The sequence below is a fragment of the Armigeres subalbatus genome, chromosome 1 (genome assembly GCF_024139115.2).
Source record: "Armigeres subalbatus isolate Guangzhou_Male chromosome 1, GZ_Asu_2, whole genome shotgun sequence".
Classification (NCBI taxonomy): domain Eukaryota; kingdom Metazoa; phylum Arthropoda; class Insecta; order Diptera; family Culicidae; genus Armigeres; species Armigeres subalbatus.
In genome coordinates this window covers 69396838-69405718 of record NC_085139.1, presented here as the reverse complement: position 1 = coordinate 69405718, position 8881 = coordinate 69396838, and the positions used below count along the sequence as shown (strand labels likewise).

The 8881-nt window shown below is 37.3% G+C and overlaps 2 long non-coding RNA genes and 1 pseudogene across 2 annotated transcripts; all 3 read left to right on the top strand.

Moving 5' to 3' along the window:
• The first annotated feature begins 574 nt into the window (after positions 1-574).
• Positions 575-2932, top strand: LOC134210874 (uncharacterized). Its single transcript, XR_009978883.1, has 3 exons — positions 575-715; positions 2096-2311; positions 2368-2932. It is a non-coding gene; the product is annotated as an uncharacterized LOC134210874 (long non-coding RNA).
• Positions 879-1769, top strand: LOC134210841 (uncharacterized). The gene is made up of 3 exons (XR_009978879.1): positions 879-1412; positions 1474-1547; positions 1655-1769. It is a non-coding gene; the product is annotated as an uncharacterized LOC134210841 (long non-coding RNA).
• A 167-nt stretch (positions 2933-3099) lies between the features above and the next one.
• LOC134206245 (DNA helicase MCM8-like) lies at positions 3100-4559 on the top strand (annotated as a pseudogene).
• Positions 4560-8881: the final 4322 nt, after the last annotated feature.

Here is an 8881-nt window from a genome sequence, read left to right as displayed (position 1 = left end):
TTCATAAGTGACCAACGAATGCCATAAGCGTTTGAACGTTTTTCATTAGTCTACCTTATGAAATTCCTAGATAATCCTTATGTAAGAGATTCATGGACTTACTTCAAAGTTCATTTCATTGTTCATCCCACCGTTCGAAAAATATAAAAGAATAGATACAGGGAACGGTAAATACAGCACGTTTTTACAAAAATATAACCGACTGTGTGCTATTGCGATGTGCTACTGCGATCAAATGTTAATAGGAACAAATTGGTTTTGAATTTCGAAAGTGGCTTTAATCCCGCTCTAGCGCAACAGAGACAGAGGCTAGAAACGCGCGTGATACGGATCGTCCAAATCAGGTGTCTTACACCACGTTTCCTTCTTTGTACCTATTTGCCTAGTAATAGGTCGCTCAGAAATAAATAGCATTATCAGTATATAAGATTGTCATGTCTACCGTTGTCACCGATTGTAGAGCACTAACAAATAGAACGTTCAGCTGATTATCTATTTCCGGCTACTTCGGATCAGGAAAGCTTAAATTACAGGAAAAGAACCTCGACCTTCAGCGGATGTTGCGCCAGATGAAGGAACTTTTACCGCGGAAGATCATCCACGAGTCAAGCCTTTACCTGAGATCACTAGAAAGTGCATAATCACAAGCAAGTGCTGAAAAAACTGGATCTATTTGCGTGTTATTGGCCAAGCAGATGGAAAACAGCTTTTAAAGGTAACGTAAATCAGCGTAATTTTTGTGGAGGGTTATTTAAATAATTGAGCCGCATCAGTTGTTAAAGTTGGAGGTTGTCCGTATATAATAATAATTATATATTTACATACACAGGATTCTCTTTTCACACAATTTTTCGCTTGTATTTTCGATCGTGTGATTTCGGCTTTGCACCAAAATCTTGTTTCAAAAATCCTTTTGATTTAAAGAAAAATCACATGCTAATTTATTCGTTTAACATATAGAATGAGTGCGAAAATGGAAAAAAAATTAAATTGTGTAAAAACAGAAGTGGAACTTTGTTTGAAACAATATTTTAACATTTCACGCAGCTAAATTTCATACGGTTAAACTAAAAAAGAATATTGTTGATTCCAACAATCGATCTATTATTGAACCAAAAATATTTGATTGTTGATTTAACAATATTGTATGTTGAAACAACAGTATTATTTTTATTTCAACAGTATTTATTTTTGAACCGAGTTTGCGTTTTTGGGAATAGGCGTGTATTTTTGAATGTCAACAACATTCTTTATTCGTTTGTTCTAATATAAATTAAAGCCGCTGGTCTTAAGCTAAATAATTGATTTCTAAATAAAGCTCTATAGTTTTCCTAAATTAAATAAAAGAGAGATTTATTGAAAACTCGCTGTGAGGAGAAATCAGCAACGTTGTGGTGCATACATATGCGTAGGTAAGTTCAAAATATACAAATAATTACCGAATAACTGTACACATTTTTGTCATATTTTCAGAATGAAACCATAAAAAGGACTACCGTATCCGTCTCCATATGTATTCCCGGCCAAACAGATCTTGGAAAGACCAGGTATAAAGTGATATATTTTTATTTTCGATTGTAACCCAAATTTAAATGTGATTATAAAATCTGAACTAGAGTTTGAAAAAGTAAAAAAGGATATAATTTATTTTCAGGATTTTCTGTACACATCTGCAGTCTATTATGCACCATCAGAAACAACAGCAGATTGACCAACATAAATAATAATATACATATATTCAAATAAAATGAAAACAATAAACATTTCCCGAGCATAAATTTGTTTTTGTTTACATTCGAGAAAAAAAAGAAATAATATAAATACATACATATGCAATGAATTCAACAATATTATATTGTTGAATTGATCGTATTCACGCATTAAATCAACAATATAATCACAATTACTTCAACAATAATATTGTTGTTTCTACAATAAAGCAACTGAGATCTTGATTGTAAAAACAACAATATTATGGATTGATTCAAACGGAAAATATTATTAGCCCTGAGCTAACAATATTTATTGTTGAAATCAACCCAGAATATTGTTGTTTCTACAATCCATTTTTCTGCGTGATTATTATTTTCCATAGTGACGGTGGAGATGCCCTAATATAACATTGTGAAATCTGACGATCGGGTCGACGGATGGACGGCGATGCAGATCTGCGCAGATATGTAAATATTGTTGAACGTAGCACTCCTTCCACAGTCACCAAGTGTTTCGCAATCCCAGCAACAGTTACTCTATCGGCTATACAAGAAAACAAAACATTGTGTGTATCCAGGATGGAAACTTTATTTATCTGGTAAGTGATTCTTTTCACTTTGAGTACTAAAAACTAATTTTCTAAAATTGATTCAGCTGAATCGTCGTCAGGCCGTCTACATTGCAAAAAAAACGAGCAGCCCAACGGCATTGCTAGTCTCCGGAGCTGTACCTAATCTGGGTGCTGGTAGGATCAAATAGATCTTTTGGTTCGAGTTAGACATTGCTGATGGAGAGCAGATTACTCATTAATACATGAGTATAGAAAGCAGGATTTAGTGGACAACCCAGAACCAATTTTGACCATGACCATCAAGTGATACCAGCGACTTTTGTCACGAACCAGAGATTCATCTGCGGCAATAAAAATCAATAGCTTTGGAAAGTTATTTTCCGTACGAGGAACTACAGTCAACTTTCGCTCGTTGGGCTAAACTCGTAGCCCATCTAGTGAAAGACTTTCGTTAGTTGGGCTGAGATTTCATCTGTCAAATCAGGAATACAATAGAAATTCAGAGCTGCCAACTGCGAAAAAGAAAAAAAAAACTGCCGTTGATGTCATAATTTGACGTCCACCTTCGTTTTAAGTGGGCTACAGCCCAACTAACGGGCGCCCAACTAAATCGTAGCCCATCTAAAGATAGCCCAACGAGTGAAATTTGACTGTATAATTCGAGTTTGCAGGTAAGAAACTTATTTTAGTCTTTAGGCGAATTACACATATTTGAAGAATTCAATAAAACAGAATACATTAAAAAATATTGCTAAAATATTATTTTATTTTTTTAGGTGATCAATATTGACGTTCTCATTATGCCATGCTATAGGATGGGAACTGCAAGTTGTGCGGCAGACAAATGGAATGTTTTCCCTACCTACATCCTGTCGAGAAGGATGTGAAGCAAGGAGTAATTCTATCCCCCAGCGATCATCGACTTTTACACGAACCGAAGTATTTCAAATCGTGCGACTACAGGAATCCATACTCGGTGCTCGTTCGGGACATCGTCAGGTTCTTTAAAGAATCGAGGTATAGAGCTCACTCATGAGTTAGTGGATGCAGTTTGTCTGGACGATTACGTGACCATCTCTAGATTTTTGAAGGGTCGGCGGAAAATAGTTCGAAGCCTCGAAATACTCGAATGTTCGATTCATGTTCTCATTATTGGCGATCCTGGCACTGGAAAAATTTAAATGTTGTAATCATGTGCCGTATAGTGTCTCCAAGGGGCATTTTCGTATATGGGAATAGCACCTCTAACGCTGGACTGATGGATGTTCACACAGAAAAATACTCAGGAGGACCCTTGAAAGTGCGCGCATTAGTACTGGCAGATCGGAGTGCTAGTGTATCATTGATGAAATTGTTAAAATGTCCGGAAACCATCAGATATTGCTGGAAGCCATGGAGCAGCAAGATGTCAGCGTGGCTAGAGGAGTTATTTGTTTTCTATCCGAAGGTACTTGTATCTTAGCGGCAGTCAATCCTTCTGGAGGTCATAACGACAAATCAAAAAGCGTATGAGTAAATCTCCGAATAAAACCAGCTCTCTTGTCTTGATTCGATTTAATTTTGATTCAACTTGATCGACCGCATGCCTACCTGAACAACAAGCTAGCGCACACGTTCAACGACTATGATACTGCATGAGAGACGGACAACAACCACAACCCCGGGTTTCTTCGGAATGGGTACGATAACTATTCACAATAAGGAGCACCTGTTAACGAACGATTGAAATTCAGAGCTAATGAAAAATGGATTTATTGCCGCTGGAACTTATTCAGAAATACATACCGTATGGACGCAAGAAGGTCCATCCCAAGTTGACGAAAGATGCGACATTAGAAATAAGACATTTTTACGCCAGAATGCGTCTGGCCCAGCAGGGTATGGATTCTATTCAGGTGACGACCCGTCAGCTTGAGATTTTTGTACGTCTCACACAAGCTAGAGCAAGAGCTAGAGCCAGGATGGATCTTGAAATAGCAACTCTACATCACGCTCAAGACGCGATCCCCATCCTGCGGTACAGTATGATAGATGACTTCTGCAACGATTTTGGTGATCTAGAGCCGAACCGTTTGATGAACGGTGCCGGTATCAGCCAGACCGGTTTAGTATAGCGTTTCGTGCGCCTGCTCTAGTCTAAGATGGAAACGCAGAGAACAAGACCATTTTCTCACTGGCTGAGCTGATGGCTGGTGTTTGACCGGATTTCAATCGGCTGCTAGACGCGTTGTTCATTCAAGAATTCCTGCTCAAAAAAGGACGCGATTTGTTTTAAATTCATGTTTGATTAGGGGTAAGTAATGTTATTGTGGCCAATTTGTTCCAGTTAATAATTTAACTTTTTTTTGACTTCAAGTAATTAAACAGATTGATTAATAATTTTATGATTTTCCGTAAACTAGCAAAAGAAAAAATACAATTGAAATACTAAATGTAGCTGGTATTACATACAACTGGCGTTAATTAAATTGTCAACATTTATTTTGAAGAATTTGCTTATCCCGTTTTGGTCTAGACTTACCTCTGTGTTCAGAATAATAGAAGCGGAGGCCGATTTTCATACAAAATGGTCAACTTTGACAAGCTGTAACGTCGTACTCCGATAACCGATTGAGCTAAAATTTGGGCAGTTATGTTTGCTAATTTATATTTGTTTTCTTCTTTACGAGGAAAAATGTTGTGATTAAACTGGAATACTTTGAAAATCAAAACTCAATTTTATCGATGAAATGGTTTTTGGTATACAATTTGCATGGATTTTTTTTATAGTTTTGTCCATTTGATTATCAAAGCTAAGACCAACAGATGAGTTTATTTGTTTGTTTGATGCTCACAGAGTAACCAGAAGTTCAAATTGAAAAATGAACCCCTGTAATATGACTGAGGTACCGTTCAAATTATCGAAGGTTCACGGTGCTGGTAATTAGGTCAGCACCTGTCACGTTAGAATTCAATTCAAAGAAAGGAAAATAGGAGGAAATAATGCTGCAATCACTCGCATACCAAGGATGTTATCGATTATTTAGTAATTTGGCTTCGATCATTTAGTAATCAATAAATTATTTCAGAGGCTAAATTTCAAAATGCGTTGTATGGTGGACTTCAAGTTTGAAGGTTTTTCTACAACTCTGCCTAACAGTTTGTTGTTTGAATTTCACTAACAACGGAGGTACAGCGCTAGAAGTTGCAGTAAATCATATACTAAATGATAACACAAATTCAATCACTTAGTTAAAGTTACTGCAACTAGGGCAATAACTCCGTTATTAGTGGAATTCTAACAACGAACTATTAGGCAGAGTTGTAGAAAAACCATCGCATTAAAAGTTGTAGAAAAACCATCGCATTTCCAATTCGACTTCGACTTATATATTTATATTCTATATTTCTAATTGTTCTTCATCCACTCATCTTTTATAGGGTGACACATATTGATCATCGACCATCGAATAGAGTTCGCCGCCGTACCAAACTGACAATCTACAAAACGCTAATTAGACCGGTAGTCCTCTACGGACACGAGACCTGGACGATGCTCGTGGAGGACCAACGCGCACTTGGAGTTTTCGAAAGGAAAGTGCTGCGTACCATCTATGGTGGGGTGCAGATGGCGAACGGTACGTGGAGGAGGCGAATGAACCACGAATTGCATCAGCTGTTGGGAGAACCATCCATCGTTCACACCGCGAAAATCGGACGACTGCGATGGGCCGGGCACGTAGCCAGAATGTCGGACAGTAACCCGGTGAAAATGGTTCTCGACAACGATCCGACGGGCACAAGAAGGCGAGGTGCGCAGCGGGCAAGGTGGATCGATCAGGTGGAAGATGACTTGCGGACCCTCCGTAGACTGCGTGGTTGGCGACGTGTAGCCATGGACCGAGCCGAATGGAGAAGACTCTTATATACCGCACAGGCCACTTCGGCCTTAGTCTGATTAAATAATAATAATACATATGGATCAAACCCGTTTGAACGTAAATTTGATTTGGCTAACGGGGTTCAGATTATCACGGCCGTCGTTTTCATGTCCGATGTGACTTTCATTCGAGTGGCGTATCAAAGCATCTCGTTATCTCGCTAAAATTTTGCACAACTTGCTCATCCGATACAATGACAACTTGTAGGTATGTACATTTATAAAGTATAAGCGTATAAGCAGGAATGATAACCAACGTTTTTTTCACACTTATTCCAGATTTATTCTGATAACGATAGATCCGAGGACTAATATCTATCAAATACTACTCATCTAAAAGGCAGGTCAAATCATGTCACACAAGGAGTTCAAAATTGGTGAACCGTGGACATTGTATAGACCCTGGACATTCGCCATACTCTCTCTTCCACCTAAGCTGTCCACGTGGTATATGGACAGCCCGCATATATGTTCTGATTAATAACTCTGAGATGACTTCGAGGGAGCTGTAACCGAGCAATACTTGCTATACGAATATCGGATTATGTCACAAAATGATGAAGGGCGCAACTACTACATGTTTAACTGTTCGCTGGCCAGTTTTTCATCGGAAGAATATATATAAATTTCTACGACATGCATCCGACAAGATACAAGACGGGTGGACCATCAGTTAGCCGCATATTGAATTCTTCGATCCATCTGATCTGATTATTAGATCCATCTGATTGGATTGATAATGTTAGCCGTAAATAGACACGTTGAGAATAACAATATCACGAAGGTAGATTTATCCTACTTCAATTTACAAACAATTGCTGCAGCGTAATTCGTCGACCGCTTAAAAAGACTTTGGGTTTCTTTAAATTTATTGCTATGCACGGTACTGCGAGGAGGGAAAAAGCGCGCTTTCGACTGAGAAAAAAAATATTTTTCAAATAGTTTGGATAATGGTTTGATTCAAAATATTGGCTGGCTGTGAAATTTCACGATATTTTTTATATTGCTCAATAAATTTTAAGCTGTATCGGACCATTTTTATATTTTTATTTCAATTATTTAAGAAAACTCCCATCTCTTTCAAAAATATATTCATGCTGCGATGGTTTGAATTTCATTAGACAGACTTATGATATTTCATAAGGTAAATCTATGATTTTTTTATGCTCACCTTATAATTCACATACGCATTCAATATGGCTCTGCTTCATCCAAAGTTCATTCTAGTCCATAAGGTTACCTTATGATTTTCAAACCATTATCTTGTGGCTAAATTTCATAAGGTAAACTAATGAACTTCGAAAGGTTTTTTACGGCAGTGTACAATTATTTTCAAAATGGTGAATATCAACCATAAAGCTATCAATAGCACCAATAACATCCGAAAATCACTCAACAATTGAATGAGAATCGTAGTAGGGCAAGCTCAAACCATTTTTCATCCGGGCCTGGGTTTATATTCTGATGGATAGCGTGCTATTCGAAAAACAAATTAAAATATGTTTTCAAATCAAAACACAGTCATCTCAACAGGAGATGATTCTCTTTTGATTTAACGAAAGCGACGCATATGGTAATTTTTGTCATATGAAAACCAGTAGATGCATTCTGGAGATAGCTTGGATGACAAATCTTTCTTTACGAGGATGATGATTGGGTTCAGTGCAGGGATGCCAGATGATATTTTCAGATTCTTCACAGTCGTTTAAAATAGCAACCCTATAACCAGAGACCGGCGGAGTGAAAAACTGTCGAAATGGCAACGTATATGAAAATGCATGAAATCGTGAAAATAATACCGGGAGCACTTGAGCTTTTTGCTTGCTTCTTATGGGAGCAAAAAGTAAACAAGTCGAATTGGAACCGCGAATTGACGGTTCGATTGGAAACAAGATGGCGTCTTTGCCGATTTCTTATTCTAGTATTTCTAGTTTAAAAATGTCTTCAAATGTCTTCAATATTAAAATTATGCTTATCAGCGATAAATTACAAAATGCAATTGGTTTGTAAATTCAATCATCTCCTTGGTTTATTGATGTGGAAATATTTATTTTCTAACATTCAAAATGTTAGAATTCAAGAGAATATCCTGTAAAATTTTCACAAGACAGTGTTTAACGAGTTTCCCCTGGATTTTCTACTGAGTCTTTGATAAGAATTCCATCGGATTTTTTAATTGAATTTCCACGTGGGATTTTTCCAAATTTCTTTTTAGAAAAAATCGTTGAAGGGATTCAAAATTTACCGTGAAGTACTTGAAGAAACATCCACAAAATTTTCTGATGGAGCTTCCGGTTAAATTTCTGGAGCAGCTTCCGGATAAGCTCCTGATGGAGCTTCTTATTAGGAATTCGAATTTCTTCTGGATGGAAATTCTATTTACTTCTGGAAGACTGCTGAAAAAATTTCCCTTGGAATTTATGTTGGAACATTCAATAGATTTTTTGTAGGAACTTCCGGCGAAATTTCTGAAGGAACTTCAGAAGGAATTGCTGGAGGATTTTCAGGAGGAATTCTTGGAGGAACTTGAGAAGAAATTTCTGTAGATAATTCAGGATAAATTCCGGATGGATTTTCTGGAGGAATTGATGAAGAATTTCCTGATGAATTTCTAAAGAATATTCCTGAAGGAATTTCCGGTGGAATTCCTGAAAAAAAATCTGAAGAAACTTCCGGAG